Source organism: Rousettus aegyptiacus, unplaced genomic scaffold (genome assembly GCF_014176215.1).
Source record: "Rousettus aegyptiacus isolate mRouAeg1 unplaced genomic scaffold, mRouAeg1.p scaffold_m13_p_4, whole genome shotgun sequence".
In the NCBI taxonomy this organism is placed as follows: domain Eukaryota; kingdom Metazoa; phylum Chordata; class Mammalia; order Chiroptera; family Pteropodidae; genus Rousettus; species Rousettus aegyptiacus.
The window spans coordinates 158,648,269-158,669,598 of NW_023416307.1; the positions used below are offsets into that span (position 1 = coordinate 158,648,269).

General features: G+C 59.8%; 1 protein-coding gene across 10 annotated transcripts in view; it reads right to left on the bottom strand.

The window, feature by feature from the left end:
• The window catches only part of CNTN4 (contactin 4), a 637,177-nt gene that overhangs the window by 320,089 nt on the left and 295,758 nt on the right, over nucleotides 1–21,330 (bottom strand). Inside the window, exon 1 of one of the 10 annotated variants that reach the window (XM_036220054.1) lies at nucleotides 6,182–6,642. The exons of the other annotated variants lie outside the window; for them this stretch is intronic. The gene's annotated coding sequence lies outside the window, so the exon portion shown is untranslated. Of the gene's footprint in view, nucleotides 1–6,181; nucleotides 6,643–21,330 lie in introns of those variants that run through there. 10 annotated transcript variants of the gene reach the window in all.

Consider the following 21,330-nt stretch of genomic DNA (forward strand, 5'->3'; position numbering starts at 1 on the left):
GCGGGGACCTCTGCTTGCCAGACGCCAGGTGGGGCATGTGACCAGCCAGCACGAAGACCCCTCTACCCTCGAGGGTCTCCCTGCACTCACAGAGCTGGGCAGACTCCGCAGAGCAGATGGGCCCGCCCTGCCATTGAAAAAGGTGAGCAGAACCAACCTGTTCACCGTTTACTCAAACAAGTGAGAAGCCCAGGCGGCCGGAGACCAGTGTCCCGTTCCCCGTACGGGCTGCACCCGCTGCCTGGTCCCAGGTGTGCGCCCCACCCTGCCTCCCGTGCAGGGCCAACTCAGCAAACCTCGTGGCTAAGAAAATGGAGCCTCTAAAAGCACACAGTGCCACATGGATGCTCGGCGCTGTAACGACGGTGGCCCCGCATCTTAAAGCAGATGGCGACCTGGGCTCGTGGTCGAGTCCCGACTCATGAGGAAGATGCGTGAGGAAAGCAGGTTCACAGGCACGCCGGGACCATGCGAGGGTGCGGGGCACCGTCACACCCCGGGCACCGTCACACCCCGGGCACCGTCACACCCCGGTCACCGTCACACCCCGGTCACCGTCACACCCCGGGCACCGTCACACCCCGGGCACCGTCACACCCCGGGCACCCGTCACACCCGGTCACCGTCACACCCCCGTCACCGTCACACCCCGGTCACCGTCACAACCCCGGGTCACCGTCACAAGCACCCCGGGTCACCGTCACACCCCGGTCACCGTCACACCCCGTCACCGTCACAACCCCCGGTCACCGTCACACACCCCGGTCACCGTCCCACCCCGGTCACCGTCACACCCCGGTCCCGTCACACACTCGGTCACCGTCACACCCGGTCACCGTCTCCCACCCCGGTCACCGTCTCCCACCCCGGTCACCGTCTCCCACCCCGGTCACCGTCACACCCCGGGCACCGTCACACCCCGGTCACCGTCACACCCCGGTCACCGTCACACCCCGGGCACCGTCACACCCCGGGCACCGTCACACCCCGGTCACCGTCACACCCCGGTCACCGTCACACCCCGGTCACCGTCACACCCCGGGCACCGTCACACCCCGGGCACCGTCACACCCGGGCACCGTCACACCCCGGGCACCGTCACACCCCGGTCACCGTCACACCCCGGGCACCGTCACACCCCGGGCACCGTCACACCCCGGGCACCGTCACACCCCGGTCACCGTCACACCCCGGGCACCGTCACACCCCGGTCACCGTCACACCCCGGTCACCGTCTCCCACCCCGGTCACCGTCACACCCCGGGCACCGTCCACACCCCGGTCACCGTCACACCCCGGTCACCGTCTCCCACCCCGGTCACCGTCACACCCCGGTCACCGTCACACCCCGGTCACCGTCACACCCCGGTCACCGTCACACCCCGGTCACCGTCACACACCCCGGTCACCGTCACACACCGGTCACCGTCACACCCCGGTCACCGTCACACCCCGGTCACCGTCACACCCCGGTCACCGTCACACCCCGGGCACCGTCACACCCCGGTCACCGTCACACACCGGTCACCGTCACACACCCCGGTCACCGTCACACCCCGGTCACCGTCACAACCCCGGTCACCGTCACACCCCGGGCACCGTCACACACCGGTCACGTCACACACCGGTCACCGTCACACACCGGTCACCGTCACACCCGGTCACCGTCACACCCCGGGCACCGTCACACCCCGGTCACCGTCACACCCCGGGCACCGTCACACCCCGGTCACCGTCACACCCCGGTCACCGTCACACCCCGGTCACCGTCTCCCACCCCGGTCACCGTCACACCCCGGTCACCGTCACACCCCGGTCACCGTCACACACCCCGGTCACCGTCACACCCCGGTCACCGTCACACCCGGTCACCGTCACACCCCGGTCACCGTCACACCCCGGTCACCGTCACACCCCGGTCACCGTCTCCCACCCCGGTCACCGTCACACCCCGGTCACCGTCTCCCACCCCGGTCACCGTCACACCCCGGTCACCGTCACACCCCGGTCACCGTCACACCCCGGTCACCGTCACACCCCGGTCACCGTCACACCCCGGTCACCGTCACACCCCGGTCACCGTCACACCCCGGTCACCGTCACACCCCGGTCACCGTCACACCCCGGTCACCGTCACACCCCGGTCACCGTCTCCCACCCCGGTCACCGTCACACCCCGGTCACCGTCACACACCGGTCACCGTACACACACCGTCACCGTCACACACCGGTCACCGTCACACACCGGTCACCGTCTCCCACCCCGGTCACCGTCACACCCCGGTCACCGTCACACCCCGGTCACCGTCACACCCCGGTCACCGTCACACACCCCGGTCACCGTCACACCCCGGTCACCGTCTCACCCCGCAGTCACACCCCGGTCACGTCACACACCCGGTCACCGTCACACCCCGGTCACCGTCACACCCCGGGCACCGTCACACCCCGGGCACCGTCACACCCGGTCACCGTCACACCCCGGTCACCGTCACACCCCGGTCACCGTCACACCCCGGTCACCGTCACACCCCGGTCACCGTCACACCCCGGTCACCGTCACACACCCCGGTCACCGTCACACCCCGGTCACCGTCACACCCCGGTCACCGTCACACCCGGTCACCGTCTCCCACCCCGGTCACCGTCACACCCCGGTCACCGTCACACACCCGGTCACCGTCACACACCCGGTCACCGTCACACCCCCGGTCACCGTCACACCCCGGTCACCGTCACACACCCGGTCACCGTCTCCCACCCCGGTCACCGTCACACCCCGGTCACCGTCACACCCCGGTCACCGTCACACCCCGGTCACCGTCACACCCCGGTCACCGTCACACCCCGGTCACCGTCACACCCCGGTCACCGTCACACCCCGGTCACCGTCACACCCGGTCACCGTCACACCCCGGTCACCGTCACACCCCGGTCACCGTCACACACCCCGGTCACCGTCACACCCCGGTCACCGTTCCCACCCCCGGTCACCGTCACACCACCGGTCACCGTCTCCCACCCCGGTCACCGTCTCCCACCCCGGTCCCCGTCACACCCGGTCACCGTCACACCCCGGTCACAGTCACACCCCGGGTCACCGTCACACCCCGGGCACCGTCACACCCCGGGCACCGTCACACCCCGGTCACCGTCACACCCCGGCACGCGTCACACCCCGGGCACCGTCACACACCGGTCACCGTCACACACCGGTCACCGTCACACCCCGGTCACCGTCACACCCCGGGTCACCGTCACACCCCGGTCACCGTCACACCGGTCACCGTCACACCCCGGTCACCGTCACACCCCGGTCACCGTCACACCCCGGTCACCGTCACACCCCGGTCACCGTCACACCCCGGTCACCGTCACACCCCGGTCACCGTCACACCCCGGTCACCGTCTCCCACCCCGGTCACCGTCACACCCCGGTCACCGTCACACACCGGTCACCGTCACACCCCGGTCACCGTCACACCCCGGTCACCGTCACACCCCGGTCACCGTCACACCCCGGTCACCGTCACACCCCGGTCACCGTCACACCCCGGTCACCGTCACACACCCCGGTCACCGTCACACCCCGGTCACCGTCACACCCCGGTCACCGTCACACACCCGGTCACCGTCACACCCCGGTCACCGTCACACACCCCGGTCACCGTCACACCCGGTCACCGTCACACCCCGGGCACCGTCACACCCCGGTCACCGTCACACACCGGTCACCGTCACACACCGGTCACCGTCACACCCCGGTCACCGTCACACCCCGGGCACCGTCACACCCCGGTCACCGTCACACCCCGGTCACCGTCACACCCGGTCACCGTCACACCCGGTCACCGTCACACCCCGGACACCGGTCACACACCGGTCACCGTCACACCCCGGTCACCGTCACACCCCGGTCACCGTCACACACCGGTCACGTCACACCCCGGTCACCGTCACACCCCGGTCACCGTCACACCCCGGTCACCGTCACACCCCGGTCACCGTCACACCCCGGTCACCGTCACACCCCGGTCACCGTCTCCCACCCCGGTCACCGTCTCCCACCCCGGTCACCGTCACACCCCGGTCACCGTCACACCCCGGTCACCGTCACACCCCGGTCACCGTCACACCCCGGTCACCGTCACACCCCGGTCACCGTCACACACCCCGGTCACCGTCACACCCCGGTCACCGTCACACACCGGTCACCGTCCCACCCCGGTCACCGTCTCACACCCCGGTCACCGTCACACCCCGGTCACCGTCACCACCCCGGTCACCGTCACACACCGGTCACCGTTCACCACCCCGGTCACCGTCACACCCCGGTCACCGTCACACCCCGGTCACCGTCACACACGGTCACCGTCACACCCGTCACCGTCCACACCGGTCACCGTCACACACCGGTCACCGTCACACCCCGGTCACCGTCACACACCGGTCACCGTCACACACCGGTCACCGTCACACACCGGTCACCGTCACACCCGGTCACCGTCACACACCCGGTCACCGTCCCACACCGGTCACCGTCACACACCCGGTCACCGTCAACACCCCGGTCACCGTCACACACCGGTCACCGTCACACACCGGTCACCGTCTCCCACCCCGGTCACCGTCACACACCGGTCACCGTCTCCCACCCCGGTCACCGTCACATACCCCGGTCACCGTCACACACCGGTCACCGTCTCCCACCCCGGTCACCGTCACACACCGGTCACCGTCTCCCACCCCGGTCACCGTCACACACCGGTCACCGTCACACACCGGTCACCGTCACACACCGGTCACCGTCACACACCGGTCACCGTCACACACCCCGGTCACCGTCTCCCACCCGGCTCACCGTCACACCCCGGTCACCGTCACACCCCGGTCACCGTCACACCCCGGGCACCGTCACACCCCGGGCACCGTCACACCCCGGGCACCGTCACACCCCGGGCACCGTCACACACCCCGGTCACCGTCACACCCCGGTCACCGTCACACCCCGGTCACCGTCACACCCCGGTCACCGTCACCACACCGGTCACCATCACACCCCGGTCACCGTCACACCCCGGTCACCGTCACACACCGGTCACCGTCACACCCCGGTCACCGTCACACCCCGGTCACCGTCACACCCCGGTCACCGTCACACACCGGTCACCGTCTCCCACCCCGGTCACCGTCACACCCCGGTCACCGTCACACACCGGTCACCGTCTCCCACCCCGGTCACCGTCACACACCGGTCACCGTCTCCCACCCCGGTCACCGTCACACACCGGTCACCGTCACACCCCGGGCACCGTCACACCCCGGTCACCGTCACACCCCGGTCACCGTCACACCCCGGTCACCGTCTCCCACCCCGGTCACCGTCACCCACCCCGGTCACCGTCACACCCCGGTCACCGTCACACCCCGGTCACCGTCACACCCCGGTCACCGTCACACACCGGTCACCGTCACACCCCGGTCACCGTCACACCCCGGTCACCGTCACACCCCGGTCACCGTCACACCCCGGTCACCGTCACACACCCCGGTCACCGTCACACCCCGGTCACCGTCACACACCCCGGTCACCGTCACACACCGGTCACCGTCTCCCACCCCGGTCACCGTCACACACCGGTCACCGTCTCCCACCCCGGTCACCGTCACACACCGGTCACCGTCACACCCCGGGCACCGTCACACCCCGGTCACCGTCACACCCCGGTCACCGTCACACACCGGTCACCGTCTCCCACCCCGGTCACCGTCACACACCGGTCACCGTCACACCCCGGTCACCGTCACACCCCGGTCACCGTCACACACCGGTCACCGTCACACACCCCGGTCACCGTCACACACCCCGGTCACCGTCACACCCCGGTCACCGTCACACCCCAGTCACCGTCACACCCCGGTCACCGTCACACCCGGTCACCGTCACACCCCGGTCACCGTCACACCCGGTCACCGTCACACCCCGGTCACCGTCACACCCGGTCACCGTCACACCCCGGGCACCGTCACACCCCGGTCACCGTCACACCCCGGTCACCGTCACACCCCGGTCACCGTCACACCCCGGTCACCGTCACACCCCGGTCACCGTCACACCCCGGTCACCGTCTCCCACCCCGGTCACCGTCTCCCACCCCGGTCACCGTCACACCCCGGTCACCGAGGAGCCTTGGGTTTGGCCGGCAGCCGAAAGGACACGAAGAGCCGTCGGCAGGAGCCCCCCTTCCTCTGTGCCCTTTGGTAGCTCAGCTCCCGATAAAGCTGAACTTGACACGTGCTGAAGACAAAAAGGGACCGAACTCCTGGCTGCTGACGTGGCCGAGAGCCAGCGGCCTCTCTAACCGGATGTGTCCAGGTCCCCATCTGACATGCACGGCGATCAGACCACCTTAGATAAACAGGACGTGCTGATCAATGAAATCTATTAACGTCTTAAGCAAATGATCATGGTATTAATAATTAATTTTGCAAGGGAAATGTCATCTCAGTCCCGGGGATTGATCTACAACGTTAAGTAGTTTCTTGAAGCAATTAAAACGAGCTTGGAAACGTACCCGGCTACACGACAAAGATTTAATTCATGACGCGACGCTCTGAACGGTGCGTGTCCTGCCTGGGGATTTTTGGGGGGGAGGAATCCCGGAACCCCATCGGCATTTCTTCACACGCAGGACGGTAAGCTTCACCCCTTGTCAGAAGAAATGGAGTCTCGACGGTCATTTGTCCAGTGGGCAGCGAGGGGCAGGGTTTCCGAGACGAGCTGACGATTCGTGAACCTCACATAGCACTGTAATGTGGGACACAGAGTGCCATAGTTTCAGGGTTTCTGCCACAGCCAGAGAGCCAGCTGCAGGCCGGGCCGAGGCTGGCGGCGTGATGGACAGCCCCGTGGCTCCGAGCTGTCTGGTCTACCCCGGGGGCGGGGGCGGGGGCGGAGCGAGGGCCAGTGCACTCAGCTAGGTCTGCACCTTGCCCAAGGGTTCAGTCTCTGAATGCTGGAGAGGAGGCTGAGCTGTGAGACGGCTTCCTCGGGCTGGGCCAGAAGGAGAAGAATAACTTGGAAATCTACAGCACATGCTCACAAGTCGCTTCGCGGAGCGAAGCCCCTCCAGCCTCCAAGGCTTCGAACAGCTCTGACACCAACAGCCACAGTGAAAGGCCCCGTGTACAGTGCTCAGGATGAAGTCACGGTCCAGGTCACCCCTAAGGGTCCCCGGTTCCCAGGAATTCACAGCAGGAACTTAGCACCCTGAGTTAAACCCTGCTGGAATCCAAGTCGTTCTAATGCAGCCCAGCGGACAAGCTGGTGCCCTACCGCGTGGCAGGAGCCGTGCCTGGCGCTGGGCGTGCAGCGGCGGTGGAGGGACGAGCCCCGTCCCCGACACGGCTGACTTGGCAGGGGGGGTGACAACCGGCCGTCACACTACAGCACAATGCGCGTTGTGCGTTTGTGAAGTGCAGTGCCCTGGAGCCACAAAGGAACACCGTCTGACCCGGGCACGTGGAGAGTCGGGGGGCGGGGCCCCAGGAACCCTCTCGACACAGCTGCCCGTTGGCACTGCGCCTCAAAGACACAGAGGCACAGCTCAGGGAAAGCCAGGAAATTCCAAGCCCGGTGACCAGGACAACTCAGGGGCGTGGTGCTGGGCACGGAGGCCATTCGGGTCACGGCGACGCCCGGTAAGGAGAGGGGGGAAGTCGGCCACCCAGGCCCAGGTGCTGGTCTCGCTCCAGCTCAGTGGCCCGTCCACGAAGCGGCAGGCTCGCCGTAGGGCCCGGCGAGGACGTGGGGGCGGCACCGAGCACCAGTCCCTGCTCAGAACAGCAGGGCCTCAGCGGGGACCCGCCCCGCAGACAGCCGGGACGTGCATCGCGGGGTGTGCACTCGCCCTGACGGCTCCGAGGGGGGCGGGGACGACCAGACGGGGCACACCCGTGATCTCCCCACTGGGACGTGACTTAAACGCTGTCCCCAGAAGCCCAGAACGCGTCCCCTCCCCACCCCCCACTTTCCTCCTCCGGTCAACGAGTTCACGACACGGTTGTCAAGGGCTCGTGGCAGCAAGCCAGACGGTGGGGACACAGGGCCCCAGAATCAAACCCATCGAGTTCTTTCTTCCTGGTTTTGCCACTAGCCCTGCGATGTTGACAATCCCCTCACTCCTTGGGGACATGTGTATTGCTTGTCTGTGGACAGGGGGCCATGCCATGAGCCCGATTTTCCTCACCGATGTGCCGCGAGGGTCAGCTGACACGTTTCAAGAGCAAATGTTAATTATTATTACTGTTTAGACTCGGATTCAAATCCATCCCGAGTAGATTTCAGGTTGTACGACGTAGGGAATCTTTGCCTTACCCACTGACATCTCAGAGGCACGCGGGACCACGCACGGCCTGAAGCAGGCAGCCCATGGACGCTGGGCGCGTGAATGGAAGGATAAACTTAACCGACGCCTTCTGCGGACCTACCCCGCGCTCTGACACCCGTGCCTTACTTAACCTCCGCAGCGACCCTGGAGTCGGACATCGCCGTCCCCTACAAGACCATGCCCCGCGGAGCCAGACCGTGAGAGGCTGACGGCCGCTCCCAAGCTCAGACGTCCGGAAGCCGCCGGAGCCCGTGTTCGCCGCCGCGTCTTCACGCCCCGAGGCCTGCGGCCTCCTCTGCCGCGGCGCCGCCGCGTGCCGTTGGGTCGGCCCGGCCGTCCGGCCACCGCGGCCGAGCGGCGTGCACACCGTCCTGTCCTCGGCGGGCCTGCTCACTCCTGCTCACTCGGCCTGTGGCTCCTCGGGGCGTCGGCCCCCCTCGCATGCGCCCCCCCGCCCCCCGCCTTCTATCCGTCCCAGCGTCACCGTCTTTCCCAAGACCCCCCCTTCTCGGCACGAGCCCGGACGTTTGTCACTTTTGCCTCCAGAGGTTTGTCAGGACCAATTCGCTCTGCGACCTGTCGCTCGTCCGGCCGGCCGCCCGGGGTGTCCGCAGAGCTCTCCTCCAGCGCCGGACTCCAGGCGAATCCACCGCCCTCCCTTCAGCCTCCTTCCCTGTCTGTCCCTTTCGCACGCGCGCGTGGTCCCTGGGACGACGAGGGTGTGGGTGGTCGCGGCCCTGGTCTCTAACGACACGTCTTTGCTCTTCGAGATCTTTCCCAGCCTTCCACGGGCGGCCCCCTTCCGAGTCTCGGCCCGTCTTGGTTTCTTGGCCGCCGTCTCCATTTGACTCGATGCCTGAGTCAAGGTCACTGAAGTGTTCAACCGCTTCCGTACCTTCGTCGTCTGAGTTAAAGGCGCGTATTTGTGAGTGGAAGGTGTGTAGTCATGGTGTTGACAGAAACGTAAACAAAACGCTGTCTTTTGAAGCAAGATGTGAAGTCCTGATGGCGACGCCTTTCTAACTCTGCCCTTCTTGTCCTTCTGCAGAGGCCAAGCCAGCCCCCGGCGGGCAAAAGCGCATCTCAGGCCTTGCCAGAAGGCCCCCTGGCCCCAGGGCCGACTCCGAAGTCTCCCTGTGACGCCACGGCCGTGGATGTGTCCCTCTTCCCCTTCCACGCGAACACTTGCTTTTTTGCTAATTACCCTTTAGGGCGCATCCATTCTTAAGGAAGGAGTTTTTTAAAAGGGTCACCCCCAGGTCCCAGTCGTAGAGTTAGCAAACTCTAACTCTGCAATTAGCTAATGAGGGGCGCGATCAATTGCGATGGCGAGATGCAGCGTACAGAACCGAAGCAAGAGAAATTCAGCCTCCCTGGGAAGCGACCTGTCAATCACGTCGATGGGAAATGGCATGCAGTAAAATCTTAATGCTCAGTCAGTCAAGGGACAGTTACTGAGTGCCCATCATGCCATGGTAATACGCAGAATTCAGAGTCAAGGTCGAGGTCTCTGCCCGCGAGGGTATGACGACTCGGCTGGGCATGGAAGATGGCTGACTCTCCGAGTGAGTTCACGTGCCAAGGGCGTAGCGCGGACAGTCTGTCCTTCCCAAGGTCATGGGGGCGGGTTCTTCCTGGATAACGGAAGCCCGTGTCACGCCAGCCAATGAGGTGAGCTTCCCGGAGGCTCTCCTCGTGCTGCGTCTGCCTCCTTCCTCCTTGGCAGAGACGCGTTTCCACCGGGGCTTCCCTGGCGCCCCCCTGCCTCGGTGGACAGCGGGGCGCACAGTCCGCCAGGAATGCTGGGAAAGCGGGTGCCGCTTCGCTCCCCGTGTTGGGCCGCCTGTCCCAGGCATCGGGAAGTGCGGACGGAACGGTGCAAAGAGGAGAGGGGTGAAGGGTCCGGAAACCCCGCGCGGAAAACCGCGAGAGGGAAGCAGCCGCTAGCCGGAGGCCCTCGTGTAGCTCAGACTCACGGACTCGATGGCTGATCCGGACCACATCACAGAGGGCTCTGAGGCATGATACGGGCAGACAGACTCCCCGTTTTTAAAGGCATTCTGGGAAATACCGTGTCTGCCCCATGGGGCAGTTCTAACCAGGAACATGACGACATTGGGCAGACATCCTCTGGAACGAGAGCCGGCTGGCTAACATCTCCTCGCCTCAGGGTTTCTTTTACGCATTCTGAGAACCAAGAGAATTGCGCACACTAATTTTGAAAAATCTGTTATCGAAGCTTCACGGAGTGTATACCCACCATCGATTTCTCGCTACCCCTTCCCCTTATCAAGCCGTATTCTACTTTGATGTGGGATCTCTGTATTTGCCACTGCGGGGACCATCTTTTAAAAAGCCGAGGCAACCCCGATCACCACAGCGTGGCATTTCAAAAGGTCACTGCTGGGCTAAGATGCGGAGTGACTGGGCTCCTGGGGCGGCCCTGCTAGGTACCCGCTGGGCGGGTGTCTCCACCAGCAAAGAGGGGCAGGTCACCGAAGGCCCGGATGTCATCGGCCCATTGGAGGAAGGCGGTGTGCTTGGAAGATGCACGATTAGCCGATGGACGGTCGTCACGGAGCCCATGTCATCACTAGAGCCGTGTGAGGCATCTCGGAGTTCCTCAGAACGCACCATCTTCCCATCCATCAAACTTGACGGAGATGCACCGTTTTTTAATCTGTGCATGGTGCTGTTGCCGGGAATCTAATTTCGAGCCACAGATACATGTCTGTATTAACAGTTTCTGCTAAGCCCTCCCTAACTATGATTTTCAGAGTTTTATTTTTCACTTGTATTAAAGTAAAACATAAACAGAGCTTAAACATTTACTCCTGCTTCCCCTCGGGAACAGCTGCTGGGGGAAACAGGTTGTGTTCATGGTGTGTATCTCAATGTTAATAAACGTGCTTATACCACGACTCCTGGAGCTGTGAGTCTTGTGTGTCCGTTTCTTACACGGGTGGTGATAACTCAGCTCCCTATACAATCACTCCCGCTGACAGACGCGCGCACACACACACACACACATACACACACACACACACTGACATTCCTGGTGCTACTGCTGCCTGAATTTAGTTTAATTGGTTAATTTATTTAGTTTTCTCGGTTACTTTGGTTAATGGTTCTTCAACTGAGCTCCAGGGTACACGACTTAAACTTTCTTTTTGTGGTGTTTGGGTTTCTCCAGAGTTAACGGCTTCTTCTCCATTTGCTTAGGTTCCTAAGCACACACCACATGGTCATCGTCATAAAGCTGGCGTCACGTGTAATGCTTTCAGGATGTTTGCTCCGATGCAGCTCGCGGCTCAGGGGTTTGCATAAATGCGCATTTAAGGCACGTAGATACCAAGCATTTCCACTGCTCCCTGGAAAAAGTAATGGACATGGCTTCCCTGTTAGCATCGTTTCGTTGAAAACAGAAAAGCCATGTGCTCAAAGCTATAGCTATGTGTTAGGTCATCGTCCATGGATATGAGGCTCATACGTTTGGGAGACTTTCCAGTAGGACGTGTGCCGTTGATGCGCGACAGGAAAGCTCGTGTGATGAAACTAACAAACAACGTTGGGGGCCATGTAAAGGTAGGAAGTATAACAACTGAGCTAATGATAAGTAACGGATTCTGTTTATAGAGCACTTACTACGGAGTGGTCTCCTATTAAGGATCGGGTCCCATAGTCTTTAAAACACCACTTCAAGGTGGAGAACAATATTATTTTCATTTTAAGGATTAAATACATTGCCCTTCATTAAAGCTGTTAACTAATGGAGGCAGGAAGTCATGAACTCTGAATGCCCCCCCCCCAAATTTATCAAAGTCTATTTTACATACGCGGATACACATTCTTTATAGAAGAAAGTTTAACGAGATTTCGAAGCTCTGTGTAGCCATGTAACCACCATCGCCAAGGCGTGGAATAGCCCCTCACTCCCAAAATGAACCCCGGAAGTCTGACTTCGGCGTGAGGACGTTTAACCACCCTATTAAAATTCTCTCACGCACTCACTATGCAGGCTTACGAGAATGACAGGCACTTGCACCCCAAATACGTGGTGCTGCCCTCTTACTGGGAGCACGTCTCAGATCCTGCGTCTTCCCTGTAGCACGGCGTTCCCTTCGGTGCGGAAAACACGAGAACGGAAGTGGACGGGAGCCGAAGACAGGAAGTCGCCAACACAGAGACCCCACACCGCAGGAGGAGACGGTCTGATGAGCGGAAGGCGCACCGGGAAATCGATGGTGGGCATGGGCTCCTCCCACTGGAGGGAAGCAGGGGCTAACTACGTGTGGCACCCCTCCCCGCAGGAAGGGCACCCCAGAGTCCTCTCCACACAGCATCTCTGCTAGACGCGACGACATCGACAGGCTTTGTGCGTAAAGTAAAAGTTCCTTTGCCTGCTCTGTGGTGGTTGAAAGCATTAGCTTTATAATCACACGAACCGGGTTCAAATCTCGACAACACCATTTAGCCGTCGACCTCGGCCAAGCCATTTAACCTCCGCCAGCCTCGTTTTATTCTTCGGTAAAGGGACAGTGATGGACAATCAGGGTAGTTGAAAGAAATATAAGAGGAAATCTTTATAATTGGATTCTGCTAGAAAAAGTTGAACATGGCTCTGGGCCATGAACTTGGGGGAAAGAAGATGGGCGGGCGCCAGAAGCATCCGGCTTCAGGTGAGGCGTGGCTGCGGGGAGCACGCTGCACCAGAGGGGGGACCCCGCGACCCACCGGACTCGCCCCGAGCGTCACGGGAGAGACGATGGAGGGGACTCGGGAGGGGTGGTGCCGCCCACAGACTCCGTCTCGGTCCCGCTCTCTAAGCACTGAGAAGTGCACTCCGCCAGCCTCCTCCAGGCCCGCGCCCCCGGGGCGGGAAAACCCGGTTCCCCACAGGCAGCTCACGTCCGCTCTCCTTCTGCTCACTCCCCGGCGCCGCAGGGTGCCAGCTCCGCTGGCCTCCCACATAGATCACTGTGAACGAGGTGCAGCGCACACAGACAGCGGCAGGCGGTTCTGAATTGCCCCAGCGAAGGAGGGGCTGCAGGTAAGCACGAAGCACTCGGATCCCTGACATGTCGGGTGTCGGATTTAAGCGGCGAGAGGCACGTGATGCTCAGAGCTCGCACTCGGATGCACCGCGTGGGGAGGTGCAGGTCCCCAGCCCCTCCATCACCGGGCGCAGCTCGCCGGTGGCTCGGACGGCCAGCCCAGAGATCCACTGGCCTCAAAGAGAGCCTCCGTCTACCCCTCCGGCCCCTGACGAGGCCAGAACACAAACGGCAATGCACAAGGTATGAGAGGCCGGTGAAATAAAAGGGCCGGAATCTTTTATGTTCCGTCCTCTACTCGCAAATTATTGACTGAAATTCTAGTAACGGAAATGCCACGTGATACAGCAATGAGTAAGGCGGACGACAAACAGTCCACCCTCATTAGTCTGGTTTTATTCTAGTGGGGGGGGCAATAATACCATACGGGAGGGGTCAGGGCGGGGGACAGCCGGTCCAGTGCACCAGGGAGTCGGGGGCACACGTGGCCTTAACAACAGATCTAAAATCAAATCTCGGTGTCTTTTTGTTTTTTTGTTTTTTTTTGTTTTTTTAATATCCAATACCTGAACTGTTTTAGAATGGCTATTTCTGATCCCCCAGTTTTTTCATCTATAAACGGAAGACGTTGCAACCTACTTCAGAAGTGTATAGAGAAGCCTTAGAGCTAATGAATGGAAAATGGTTAGCACCATAAGCCAATCTGAACATGGGTTTTGCCTCACCTCGGGGAGACTCAGGAGTAACGAGTGGCCTCTGGGAACAGCATGCTGTCCTCCTCTCTGGCAAACTGACACCCCAGGACCTGCGGTCACGGCCTGCCTCTCGCGCAGCGGGGACCGCGGGGTGCGTCCCAGGTCCTGTGCTATCACGTAGTGAACTAAGCATCACGTTGGCCCACGGGGGACCACCCGTCCGAGCTCCTTTGCTGAGCACCTGCAGGCGTGCGAGGCGCCGGACACCACGGCGAAGTCTCGTCGCCACGGAGTTAGCTTTCCAGAGCACTTTCCAGTCGGGGAGCCCGCGACCCCACGCTCCTTCCCGAGAGGCGCATCTCGGTCACGGCCCTCAAGTCCGGGAGTGCGAGCCGACGACGGGATGCTTCCGGACGCTTTGACGACCATCCCGCGTCCCTCCGCGGTGCGGAAGGCTCGTCCGGAAGTGTCCGGAAGTGTCCGGAAGTCCCAGGCGTGTTAACACAACTGCTGAAGCGAGCGCTCACCTGCGCTTCCTCGTCTTGTGCACGCGAGTCTGCATCTCAGGCACGGGAGACGGGAGAGTGAAACGAGGGCACCGTGTTTTGTTTGTTTTTTTCATTGAGCGTTTATGATAGTCAAAGATTTTCTACAGGTCATCCAGTCCTCACGCCACCTTGAGGAGTCAGGGAGACGATCATTTCCACTTGCCGCACAGGCGGGTGGCGCTTGGGGCAGTGAGCGGGACCTGCTTCTTCCACGCCCCTCCCCCGGCGAGCGGCCACTTTCCCCTGAGCACTGAGGTCCCAAAATGGGAACAGAGCGGAAAGCCGGTTTACAAAAAGCCCGTCGGCAAAAGCCGCCTTCCTGTACACTGCCAAGGACAGTCATCAGGTGCACACCAATGGGACCGGATTACAACAGATGTGCCGGAATCGTCCGCAGCCACGGGACTTTCTCCCCTTACGCGAACGGCGTACACTGTCGACGTGAAAGTTCAAAAAAAGTTCTCAACTGCCCTTGCCAGCGGGTGGTGACCCATCTAGTGGGTTCAGCGGCTGAAAGCGGAGGCTCGTGACACACGCGGTCCTTGTTTAATCAGGCTGGCTTAGGCCGCGTTGTGCAAACGCTGGCTGGTTCGGGGGCAGGCGGACTTCAGCACTGGCCTGTCACGTACGGAACAGATGTCCCCGGAATTCTGGGCGTGAAATGAGCACACGCTTGCAACCTAATTCTGTGCATTCTATTTATGTTCTCATTGAAAATGCGATGGCGACCGTTTCCAGTTATTAAGTGGCTTTTATCCGAGAATCGACAAAGGACGGTACGTTAATCCTTACGGCACTGGTCGGATAAGGGTTAGGTTCCAGTGTAATAATTTTTAAGCCAGGAAACTGAGGCATAAGAGCATGTAGGGAGTTTACAATCTTCAGTAAATTTAGAAGAAACGTGTGTCTTTGTCTACAGCTACCGCTAGGTGAAAATGATAACTTCACAGTGGAGAGACTTAGCCAAGGGCCCCGTAAGCATGTGATCGGGGCTAACCTCACCCCTGAAAGTCGCCCTAGGGTGTATTCTCTCAGCCAGCGATGCCTAGACCCAGTGTCACCAAGAAAACATCAGACAACTGAGTAAGATTCTAGAACATTACTGACCAGCATGTTCCAAAGTGTCAAGTCACAAAAGGCAAGGAAAGACAGACTAACCAACTGTCATGGACTGAAGGACAGCAAGGAGAAATGAGCGCTCCAAACAGCGCGATTCTGGATTGCCCCGGGGGAGAGACGGGGCGCTCGCAGAAACCGGGCAAACATCGCCATCGGGCTGCGGCGCCGTGGCCCGCCCGGCCCCGACGCCAGCTCCCTGGTTTCGAGCTGCGTTGTGGTCACGGAAGATGCTGCCGCCTTCGGAGAACCAGAGGGAAGGGCGTGTGGGAACCCCGGACCACTTTCTGTAACTTTCCTATGTGTGTAGTTATTTCGAAATGAAGCTAACACTGCATTGATCATTTCCTGGCCTGAAAATCAGACTGTTTAAAAAACAAAACAAAACATTTTTGTTTGTTTGTTTATAACAACAGTGGAGCTACCATCCTTGAAAGGAATCATACCCGTGTGGATGTTATATTTATGGTTTGCTGCGTTATTTCCGGAGGAAGTGCAAGGTCACAAAAGTTTGTTCACAGAAGACACAATGGCTGGGGGAAAATCATGTGAAAAGAAACAGACTCTGGCTGCAGTCCCTACAGTCGATGCTGCGACTCTGCTGCGATTTAATTAAAATTAGACCGCGGAAGTCGAAGGAAGCCGGGAAAAGCAGCGACTTCCCCTGCACGGCTCAGCGAAGGGAAAGATGGGGCCAGAACTCTGCGACTCGGGTGCTCAAAGCACAGCACGCAGGTTCTCCCTCGATTTCCTGTTTACTATCACTGCGCGCTTGTCGCGATGAAATGTGAGATCTATGTAAAGACAGGAGAAAATAGAAAAGTGGGAATAGCTGTGAGGCTGTATATATAGATACACACACGCTTTTTTTTTTCATGACATCCAACTTCCTCCTTAAATTAGCCGTCTGAGCAAGTGTAGATACTGAGAAGTAGTTGAAGTACCTACGAAAACGTTCGTGAGACAGAATTCTAAGGCGAGGCGGGGCGTACGCTCCGAGACGCGGGCTGGTTCGGAGACACGGCAGAGACGAAGGAAAGGCCTACGCGGCCGGCGTCGGGGAAACGCCAGCCCCTGGCTCCGTTCGAAGTCTGGGCCGACTCACAGGCCAAGCTTCGCGCCCGCCCGCCTCTCGCTACGTCCCAGCCGCGAGCTTCCGGGCAGGACTTTCAAGGGAAGAAAACGAACGGGCCAATAGCGCTCGGGGACACGGTCCTGGCACCCGGCTCACGTGCGTGTGACCTTCCGTCAGCGGCCACCCGACCCGTGGGGCGTCGCGGCGCAGGGTCTGCCCGCGCCTCACACTGCCCTGTGGACCCTCTGCCGGAGGAACACCCGGTAGCTGACCGGGAACCGGGGACCTCGACGGGTGGAGAAGAACGGCCCGGTGAAGACAATGAGGGGCCCCCGTGTCCGGCCGAGCGCAAGACGGCGTCTTCCCGACCGGAAGTGCTGTGTGCGCGGCGTGTCCTCGGCGCGGAGGCGGCCCGCCAGCGCGGCCGGGGCGGCCGCCGTGAGACGCGTCGGCCTGTGGCGACCGACTGCGCCCCTCGGCTCTCGTCCCTTCCTCCCCAGAGAGGCTCCGTGTCCCCGCACTCGCACGGCAGAGGGACGAGTCCGGCAGCCGCGATGGCCAGGGTCAGAGGACCAGGGCAGGGACGAGGGACCGGCGTTGCTTCTGTTCTGTTGAGACGCCCTCGCCTGGCCTCTACAGGAGCCCCTCTTTGGTCCAGCTACAAACATGCAGTCAAGTCTCCTTCGGACTCTCTGGACAGACTTGCTGCGAGTCACGCTGCACCGTTTTTCCAATGCCCGCAAGTGAGAAGACGGCTCCTGCGGACGACGGCAAGCGGGTGGTTTCGGGGGGGGCAGCCGCCTGGTTTGGGGTTTTGCTCTCTGACGCAGGAGGCCCAGGAGCGCGTTAACTCTCTGAGGGGGAACCCGGAGCAGCAGGTGACGGCCGGCAGCCCCCGGGGGCTTCTCTCACAGCCCGAGATGACTGGCCCGGCCGAGCAGCCGTGCGCCCGCCGGGCCGTGCCCCGCCTTCCAGCATAGCCGAGTGACCGCACTGCCAGCGTGCCCCAGCTGCCGTGCCCACCTGTCCGCCTGTCCGAACCGCCTCGCAGGCCAGGACACACCGCTCGGTTCCACGGCCACCGGCTCCGCGGTGCCGGCTGCGTCGCCGTCACCCCGCGAGCTGGCGCACACATCCTTATCCTTTTACCTGGCGGCAGCACCTCCTTCTCCCTTTACCTGCTTCTCCCCGCTTCTCCGCAGCGAGCTCAAGCGTGTGCTCGGACGAACGCCCGGCGGAAGCCCCCTCTGACGCCCTGATGACGGCTCGTCCTCCACCGCCGTGCTGACAATGCCAGAGCCGTCAAGCCAGAGCACCTGTCACGCCACAGTGTGACTTGGGTCCTCATCCCTTTGTTACTGTCAGTGCCCAGAAGGACGAGGTCTGTGTCATTCGCCAGTGTGCCCGGGGAGTAGGCACACAGCTAATATACGTTGAATCGGTTTAATCTGTAACACATTTAACTACTGATGGAAAGACAGAGAAAGTTCAAAAGCTCGCATTTCCATCAAGGAGTCATAGAAATCGAAACTAAGAAATTAATAATCAGAAAACTATCCAGAACTAGTTCAGAAGGTTAAAATGTTACTCTGGCTACCTCTGTGGACCAGAATTTGTAAGCTGACTTAGGGATTGAAAAAAGATTTCAATAAAAACATGTATATGATAACCGCTATAGAGAGTCAAATAATCAGTTTGGAAACCTGATACTAAATCGTGGATTCTCAAATACGTTTAAAAGTTAACATGATAAAAAAAATTCCAAGATCACATCTGTTTGGGGGGATCTGACTTAACCAAAGTAGGCAGGCCAGTTCACTGTAAGAGGCCTCACAGCCTTCGATAAGATAACATGGAATTTGTCAAAGAGAAGAGCTACTCAGTAGGGCCTTTCCCAGAATTACTTGACTGGATGTCCCTTTTTATCTCTGAATATCTCGCAGGACAAAAGTTCCTCGGCACTCACTTTGAGACATGTCTGTCACCTACAGCAAAGACTGGCAATCGAAGGGCCACACCCGGTCCAACACCAGTTTTTGTAAATAAAGTTTTATTGAAACAGCACAATGCCTGCTCATTAAAGCATTGTCTGTGACTGCTTTCACGATACAGCAGCTGGGCTGAGTTGCTGCGACAAAGATCGCTTGGCCTGGAGAGTAATGTACTACGCGCCACATGCAGAAGGCACTTGCTGGTCCCCAGAATACAGAAATGATCTTAAGCTTAAATATAAAAGCCTCCTGTAGGGCCTCCCCAAGCCAGGAGGACACATTGCCGATGTGTCATACAAATGCAGGTCGAAATGATCCAGGGAGCTGGGGAGCATTGCAGCATTCCCCCGACCACCGAGCTGAGCAGCAGTATTCTCTGGGCTGAAATGTGAACTAAGAAAAACATGTTTCTGCTTGAAATCCTAATTATAAACTACTTAAGACATGTTCTTGAACTAGCCAATCAAAGCTTACCAGTATAGACGTATTTACCACAAAGAATTCTGAAACGAATACCTTAAACTACCTCACAGGTAATTTATTAAAACACTAACATACTGGGAATTTCACTAGAGACAACTGAACCTGTATTTGAGAATTCGAAGAAATCCAGTACCCTAAATTAGCGACAGTACTTCATAAAGATGAATTTTGTTCATGCAGGACTCGGGCTGAACAGGTGTGTGATCTAGACTTGACCTAAGGGAAGTATTAATTCATGTACAATGCAGAGGATAGTCAGATGATCTGAGGATTTTTTTTCCACTTCAGCAGTTAAAACATATAGCTTTAATTCCTAGTAGAAATGAGTTTTTGTTTGTTTCTTCAATTGCTAATCCATACAATTAAACTAACTCAAACATCGGGTTGGTTCCAGACATGTTCAACATTGTAAACTGCATGAATCAACCTATTTGCCGTTAGTTGAACAGAAAACAGTGAAATGGAAAGAAGTCGTTCAGCTAACGGTGACTTCTGGGGACGTGCATTTGCAGAGGTAAGAGCATTCTCTGTTTCCGTAATTCAGTGGCCTGAAACCCTGTTTGTCAGCTGCTTTCTCTCCTCCCTGCTCACATCTTTCATCTCTCAGAAACTTCTAGCGGACATCGCTCCTGGTGTTCGGCTCTGCTCTCTGTCCCTGTGCGCTGCGAACTGTCACGTTTGAAATCGGATCCCCAGGGAGAGGCTGTTCAAAGCCACTAGACCCATTTTTGAAGCCATAGCTGATATTTATCTATCTGCATCTGCATGTGAATCTACCTACCTACCCACCTATCTGTTGTCTGTCTGTCTGTCAGTCTATCTATCTATCTATCTATCATCGTCGTCGTCTGTCCATCTATTTCTCATGGTAAGAACACTTAACGTACAAGGAGTCGACCGATTTTAAGGCAGCCCATGAACAGTTCCCAAAGAGAGACCTTCACTTTGCGCGTCCTTGTCTTTCTTGGGACGCATGGCCAAACTAACCGATCGCACAGGAACGAGTTCGCCCGAACGTGCTGTGAGAAATGAGAGAAACAAACCAAGAGCCTCAGGCGGGGGGTCACGCTGTGACCAGCGCAGGCTGCGTGAGCGCGGCGGGGCCAGGAGGGCGCCCCACCCCGCGGGAGCCCCCCGCGCGCGCTCCTCTCGCCGAGCGAGCAGCCCTGGGCGAGCGAGGGCCGTCCCTTCAAAGACACGGCAGCACAGGGTCCCTACGCACTAGCGAGCCGCCCCCCTGCCGCGCGACCCGTGAACCCAGCCCCCGCCCGCACCCGCAGGAAAGGCGCTCTGCCCACGACCGCGGCGAGGGACACGCTGGTTTCCGCCCGGCGCCGCCATTTTCTAGGCCGAGATGAGCATTCCCGGGAGGTCACGCGACTCCCGGGCGTCCCCGTGGAGCAGGCGGCCGAGACTAGGGTGGGGCTGCAGTCCCCAGACGCCCGCCGGCCGCCTTTCCCCTCGACACGCAGCCTTGCGAGGCCGGCCGCTTCCTCGTCGGACCCTCGCCAGTGCAACGCCCCCCGACTTTCCACACACGTCGCCCGGTCTGCCTGGCACACAGCTGCCTTCGGCCCAATCGGGGTCCCGGGCGTGAGCTCGCTGTACATCATACGAGGCACACGGCTCTGCGTTGATGGTTCCCTCCATCCCCCACTTCTCAAAATTAAATCTGCTCCACCGTCACCTTTTATTAAAGAGACGACTTTTCCAGATGCTCACGGGTCAAAGTGACGACTGCTGCTCCAGACAACGAAGCACCTTTTCTGTACGTTTCCTGTACTGAATCCCAGCACTTGGTGTAGCTGCGTGCCGATGCCTCTCGCAGGAGGGAAGCTCGTTGACAGGTGGAGCCCGTCCTTTGTACAGATGCCGCATCCCTTACGACGTGCTCGGAGCCCCGCCCCCCACCCCGCAGGGCAGGCGAAGTGCCCCCAGCAAAAACCCGCGGGCCCCGGTTTGCAGGCTTGATTCTTCG